This window comes from Babylonia areolata, chromosome 21, assembly GCF_041734735.1.
Source record: "Babylonia areolata isolate BAREFJ2019XMU chromosome 21, ASM4173473v1, whole genome shotgun sequence".
Lineage (NCBI taxonomy): Eukaryota > Metazoa > Mollusca > Gastropoda > Neogastropoda > Buccinidae > Babylonia > Babylonia areolata.
This window is the reverse complement of record NC_134896.1, coordinates 38,963,995-38,971,269: the sequence shown is the minus strand read 5'-3', so window position 1 is coordinate 38,971,269 and position 7,275 is coordinate 38,963,995.

Below are 7,275 nucleotides of genomic sequence, written 5' to 3'. Positions count from 1 at the left end.
TTTTTTTTTTTAAGTGAACCTATAGAGAATTTTCTGTTTTTAATTGAAGCAGATAATAAGGTATTTTGAATTGAATTGAACTGAATTGAATTGAATATTTTTTTCAATTCAGTCAGTGCAGTCCTGATATGGCCCTGTGCGGTTATCAGGACTATAAGCAACGATGTCAGTGTCAGAGTTATGGTTATCTGGTCACTGCATGGAGCACACAAACCGATGACGTGTCAGACTGTGTGACTCACACAGTGAGTCCAGCGAAGTTGGAATTGGGACAGGCGGGGCGGGAGAGGGGGCTATGAAAGAAGGGAGCAAACTACTGCAGCTGGTGACTGATATCAAATCGTCCTTCCAAGTGTATTGCTTAATTCCCTTTGCACATCAAAAATGCGCCGAGGCAGAAGGCATTGTTCAGTGTTCACCCAGTGAATATGTGAAATGCTTTTATTTGAGAACATATGTTTATTACTCTTGTTTAATCAAGTAATCCGCGTGTGGGGGGTGGGTGGGTAGGGGGGAGGGGTGCGGGTGTGTGCTGATTATCTGATTGCGGTTTTCAGCAATTTATCTTTATTCTTATCTATTATTTATAATCAATGTGCAGTATAGTAGGCTATGTTTATAATTATATTCAAATAATGTTCCTTAATTCTTTCTGTTTTTACATTAAGAATACTAGTTATTACCTGCAATGTGTGGATGTATGTATGAAACGATGTATGTGATATTTTTTTACATTTGTATCTTATCTTATCTTATCTTATCAGGCTTTGAGGCTTGGAAAAACACACTTCACTCCGATTTTCCTTACTCCACCAAGATGTCTTCTTCTTCTTCTTCTTTTCTCTTCGTGGGCGGCAACTCCCACGTTCACTCGTACGTACACGAGTGGACTTTCACGTACATGACCGTTTTTACCCCCGCCATGTAGGCAGCCATACTCCGTTTCCGGGGGTTTGCATGCTGGTGTGTGTTCTTGTTTCCAGGATTGTTAACGTGCGTATTTGACCTTCTGCTTGCGCGGCCGGGTATACACACGAAGTGGGGGGTTCAGGCACAAGCAAGGTCTGCACATTAAAAAAAAATATGTTGATCTGGGAGATCGGAAAAATCTTCCACTCTTTACCCACCAGGCTCCGTCACCGAGATTCGAACCAGGGATCCCCAGATTGACTGAAAACCCAACGCTTTAATTAACCACTCGGCTACTGCGCCCCGCGTCCACCCAGGTGTGAATAGGTGCCTGACTACAGTTGGGGAAGGTTAAAATGACGGGAGAGGAGGACTGTGCCCCGCGTTTGTGAGTGGAACTATACCGAGCCCAAGACAGTGGATGTGAATGAATTCATTGCCCCAATGGGACCATTAGCCTATTTTACTTCTTTTTTTTTCCCCCATCGTATGTGTACATTACTACATGCCTGTATATGAATGTGTATTGTGTGTGCGTGTGTTTATGAAAGTTTGTGCCTGCCTATGTGTGCGTATGTGTCAGGGTAGCTGTTAGATACACATGTATGTTCAAATGTATTATGCAGTGTGTGTGTGTGTGTGTGTGTGTGTGTGTGTGTGTGTGTGTAGTCACATTTTGGTGTGTGTATGTAACATCGATGTAATGTTTTATGTTAACAAAAGCGTTTTTGTAAAGCACCTAGAGCAGATTTCTGGATAGTGTGCTATATAAATATCCGTTATTATTATTATTATTATCGTCGCTGAACAAGAAACGATGAATGATGTGCTAGAACTCGTTCAGACGTTCAGTTCGACCTGTCCACTTAAACAGCCAAACTTGCTGACCACCGATTCTGAAAGGACAGAACTGTGGACAGGACGTTTCTCAGCCAGCTTGTATTGTATTGTATTGTATTGTATTACTAATTTTTGTCACAACATATTTCTCTGTGAGAAATTCGGGCTGCTCTCCCCAGGGAGAGCTTGTCGCTACACTGAGAGAGCCCTCCCCCCCTTTTTTTTTCTTAAAAAAAATAATAAATCTTGCATGATGTTTTTTATTTGTTTTCCTGTCCGAAGTAAATTTTTCAACAGAATTTTGCCAGAGACAACCCTTTTGTTGCCGTGGGTTCTTTCTTTTACGTGCGCTAAGTTCATGCTTCACACTGACGGGACCTCGGTTTATCGTTTTATCCGAACGACTAGCATCCAGACCACCACTTAAGGTCTAGTGGAGGGGGAGAAAATACTGGCGACTGTGCTGTGATTCAAACCAGTGCGCTCAGATTCTGTCGTTTCCTAGTCGGACGCGTTACCTCCAGGCCATCACACCACTTGTCAGACACGTAAAGAATCGGTGAATGGTTGGGCCTGGATATCTGAGACACTTATAAGTGCGTGAGCGTGAGCGTCCGTGCGTCAGTGTGTGTGTGTGTGTGTGTGTGTGTGTGTGTGTGTGTGTGTGCGTGCGTGTGCTTGCTTGCTTCCCTGCTTGCTAGCTTGCTCGCTCGCTTCTGCGAGTATGCGCGCGTGTATAGGTTTCTAAAATTCCGTCGGTGAACATTACCAATCTTCTTTTTTTTTTTTTCTTTTTTTTTTTTATTCCAATCATTTGCGTTCTATATATATTTTGCTTCATCAGACTGAGAAAGTCTAGTCTGAAAACAATAGTCATGTTTTGATGTATGTTCTTTACAGAGCGGGATTTTTTGTTGTTGTTGCCGTCTTTCATCTTTCAGTTAATGTTTGTGATGTTCTGGTGTCCATCTCCCCCCTCCCCCCGGCAGCCCCTCCCTCCCCCACCACCACCCCTCATCCAAAATGACCGCTTGCAGGACTACATTATTTGACCCCACGATCCTTTCCATAGTGACCAAAGGCCGAGATAAATGATACAATATACACCAGTCTCAGAACGGGTTATTTCGCCATATTGGAAACCGATTTTAGTTAACATGATGAAAATTAACAGTTTTTCTGTCAAATACAGATAATATGAATTTCAAAAGCAATCTTAGAACAAGATGGCTTTTTTTTTTTCTTTTCATTACCAATGGGAAATATTACTGAATATATATGCGTAATGCTTTTGGATAGTGCATAAACTTTCAGACACATTCACAAGTGTACACACACAAGCAAGCAAGCACCACACGCACGCACGCACACACCACACCGCATCCCCCCCCTCCACTCCCCCCTCCCACCCCCCGCCCCCCCCCCCCCCCACACACACGCATACACAAACAACCAACCACGCACGCGTAATATACACAACACTGACACACTAATAGTCTGATATCAGTGTATTCTTTAAATATACAAGCCAGTCCATTCTGATGTCAGCAACTGAAATTCACATCTATTTAAAAAAAAACAAAAAAAACTTAAAAAAAACACTTAAAAAACAAACACACATCCTAAACAATAAAGTAATAGGAATAACTGATTAAAATTCACACGAGTTAAAAAGAAAAAGGAAAATAACATAAATATGATAATAGGAATAATACTGATGAAGAGAAGCCATGACACCTTCCAGTGTGTAAAATCGTGCACATATAATTTTACTTGTGACACGCTTATGAATTTTTGATTAAAAAAAAAAAAAAATCACAGTTGATGACCTGCCAAGATTCTAGTTCCCAGTCTTCGTTTCTCTAAAATGCCGTTTCTTTTCACATTTTTCAAAGTCTCTTTAGTTTCCACAGGTTATGACAAGAGCTGCAGTTATTTGAAACAAAAACAATACCAAAAATATAATAATAATAATAATAATAATAATAATAAAATAGTACACAGGTACACTCGTTTTTCTTAATGACCACCAGATCACCACTCCATCTTAAAGTTCACTGTAAACAGACCTTTGTTTTCGCATGACCGACTACACAGCAGATCTACCATCTACTTCGCATTGTTTTTGATCATCTGTTTTACACGTTTTGAATTAAACTTTTTCTCTGTCACTGCAGAACTACCTTCTACTTCGTTTTTTTTTTTTTCATGATCTGTTTTACACGTTTTAAAACTTTTTCTCTGTCACTGCAGAACTACCATCTATTTCGCATTGTTTTTGATCATCTGTTTTACACGTTTTGAATTAAACTTTTTTTCTCTGTCACTGCAGAACTACCTTCTACTTAGCATTGTCTTTGATCATCTGTTTTACACGTTTTGAATTAAACTTTTTCTCTGTCACTGCAGAACTACCTTCTACTTAGCATTGTCTTTGATCATCTGTTTTACACGTTTTGAATTAAACTTTTTCTCTGTCACTGCAGAACTACCTTCTACTTCGTTTTTTTTTTCATAATCTGTTTTACACGTTTTAAAACTTTTTCTCTGTCACTGCAGAACTACCTTCTACTTAGCATTGTCTTTGATAATCTGTTTTACACGTTTTGAATTAAACTTTTTTCTCTGTCACTGCAGAACTACCTTCTACTTCGTTTTTTTTTTCTTCATAATCTGTTTTACACGTTCTAAAACTTTTTCTCTGCCACTGCAGAACTACTATCTACTTCGCATTGTTTTTGATAATCTGGTTTACACGTTTTGAATTAAACGTTTTCTCTGTCACTGCAGAACTACCTTCTACTTAGCATTGTCTTTGATAATCTGTTTTACGTGTCTTTAAAATCTTCTCTGTGTTCTGTCATAGCTGTCCAGCCCTGCTTCCTTCTGTGCACACTGTCCTGCACCAGTCAGTATCGCAACACACTGCCAGGGGACACGGACTGTCCACTCTCTGTCTGGGATACGGCGAACGAACACGAATGAAAGACGAACGAATGAAGTGGACAAATGGCGAAAAAAAAAGAAAGAAAAAAAAAAGAGAGCGTATGATAGGTGGGTGGGTGGTTGAGGCATCACGTACAGTTGTTCAGGTCACTCAGGGTAGATCTGTGCCTGTGTTTCTGCACACATTAAAAAAAATAAATGAAGAATAACAAGCAAAGTTACAGTTGGCTGGTTTGAAAGGGAGTCCAACTGTTCGTATGATATCTGTGACCACACACATAAAAAAAAACAACCCAGTGTTACTGGCTGGTTTGAAAGATGTAAGATGTCTGTGTCTACACATATAAAGAAAAAACAGTTATTGGCTAGTTTGAAAGGGAGTCCAGCTCTTTGTAAAATGTCTGTGTCTGCAAACATAAAGAAAAAAAAAACCCAACAGTTATTGGCTGGTTTAAAAGGGAGTCCAACCCTTTGTAAAATGTCTGCTTCTGCACACATTAAAAAAAAAGCAACAATTACTTGCTGTGTTTGAAAGGGAGTCCAACTCTTTGTAAAATGTCTGTCTGCACACATAAAGAAAAAAACAACAGAGTTATTGGCTGGTTTAAAAGGGAGTCCAACCCTTTGTAAAATGTCTGCTTCTGCACACATTAAAAAAAGCAACAATTACTTGCTGGTTTGAAAGGCAGTCCAACTCTTTGTAAAATGTCTGTCTGCACACATAAAGAAAAAAAAAAATCAAACAAACAAACAAGTAACCGGCTGGTCCAACTCTAGTTAATGTCCACAAGGTGGTGCCCTTCACCACCACTGTGAAGGGGAAGACAGAAGCTAGATTGGGAGGGAAAGAAAGAAGAAAGAGAAGAGGAGTAGGGGTGGGGGGTGGGGGTGGGGTTACAGAAGCAAGAGGAAAGGAGTGAGAAAGACAGAAGGGGGAGACAGAACCAATATGACTGGGAGAGAAAGACAGAAGGAAAAGAGGTAGGTGGGGGGTGGGTGGGTGAGAGACAACCAATATGAATGGGAGAGAAAGACAGAAGGAAAGGTGGGGGGGGGGGGGGGCGGGGGGAGGGGGGGGGGGAGAGACACAACCAATATCAATGGGAGAGAAAGACAGAAGGAAAAGAGGGGGGGGGGGAGAGACAACCAATATGAATGGGAGAGAAAGAAGGAAAAGAGGAAAGTGGAGGGCGGAGGGGGTGGGGGGGGGGGGGGAACAACCAATATGAATGGGAGAGAAAGAGAGAAGGAAAAGAGGTGAGTAGGGGGGCTGGGGGGCGGGGGAGAGACAACCAATATGAATGGGAGAGAAAGACAGAAGGAAAAGAGGTGGGTAGGGGGGGTCGGAGGGTCGGGGGTCGGGGGGTGGGAGAGACAACCAATATGAATGGGAGAGAAAGACAGAAGGAAAAGAGGGGGGGGAGGGGGGGGGAGGGGGTCGGGTGGGGGGGGGAGAGACAACCAATATGAATGGGAGAGAAAGACAGAAGGAAAAGAGGTGGGGGGGGGGGGCTCGGGGGGGGGGGGGGAGACAGCCAATATGAATGGGAGAGAAAGACAGAAGGAAAAGAGGTGGGGGGGGGGGGGGGTCGGGGGAGGGAGAGAACCAATATGAATTGGAGAGAAACACAGAAGGAAGAGAGGTGGGTAGGGGGGGTCGGGGGGGGGGGGGGGGGGTGTCGGGGGGGGGGGGAGAACCAATATGAATGGGAGAGAAAGACAGAAGGAAAAGAGGTGGGTAGGGGGGGTGGGGGGGGGTCTGGGGGGGGGGAGAGAACCAATATGAATGGGAGAGAAAGACAGAAGGAAAAGAGGTGGGGGGGCGGGGGGGGGGGGCTCGGGGGGGGGGGGAGACAACCAATATGAATGGGAGTGAAAGACAGAAGGAAAAGAGGTGGGGGGGGGGGGGCGCTCGGGGGGGGGGGGGGGGGGGGAGACAACCAATATGAATGGGAGAGAAAGACAGAAGGAAAAGAGGAAAGTGGGGGGGGGGGGTTGGAGGGGGGGGAGACAAGCAATATGAATGGGAGAAAAAGAGAAGGAAAAGAGGGGGTGGGGGCGGGGGGTGGGGGTGGGGAGAGACAACCAATATGAATGGGAGAGAAAGACAGAAAAGAGGGGGTGGGGGCGGGGGGGAGGGGGGGAGAGACAACCAATATGAATGGGAGAGAAAGACAGAAGGAAAAGAGGAAAGTGGGGGGGCGGGGGGTGGGGGAGAGACAGAATCACATAACCAAGAAGAATGGAAGAGAAAAAGACAGAAGGGATAGATAAAGATAGGAGCAAACGTGGGTAGTAGGTGAGAGAGGAAAAGAGGTGGGGGGGGGGGGGGGTCGGGGGGGGGGAGACAACCAATATGAATGGGAGAGAAAGACAGAAGGAAAAGAGGGGGTGGGGGGGGGGGGGGGGGGGGGGGGAAGACAACCAATATGAATGGGAGAGAAAGACAGAAGGAAAAGAGGTGGGTAGGGGGGGTCGGGGGGGGGGGGAGAGACAACCAATATGAATGGGAGAGAAAGACAGAAGGAAAAGAGGTGGGTAGGGGGGGGGTCGGGGGGGGGTCGGGGGGGGGGAGACAAC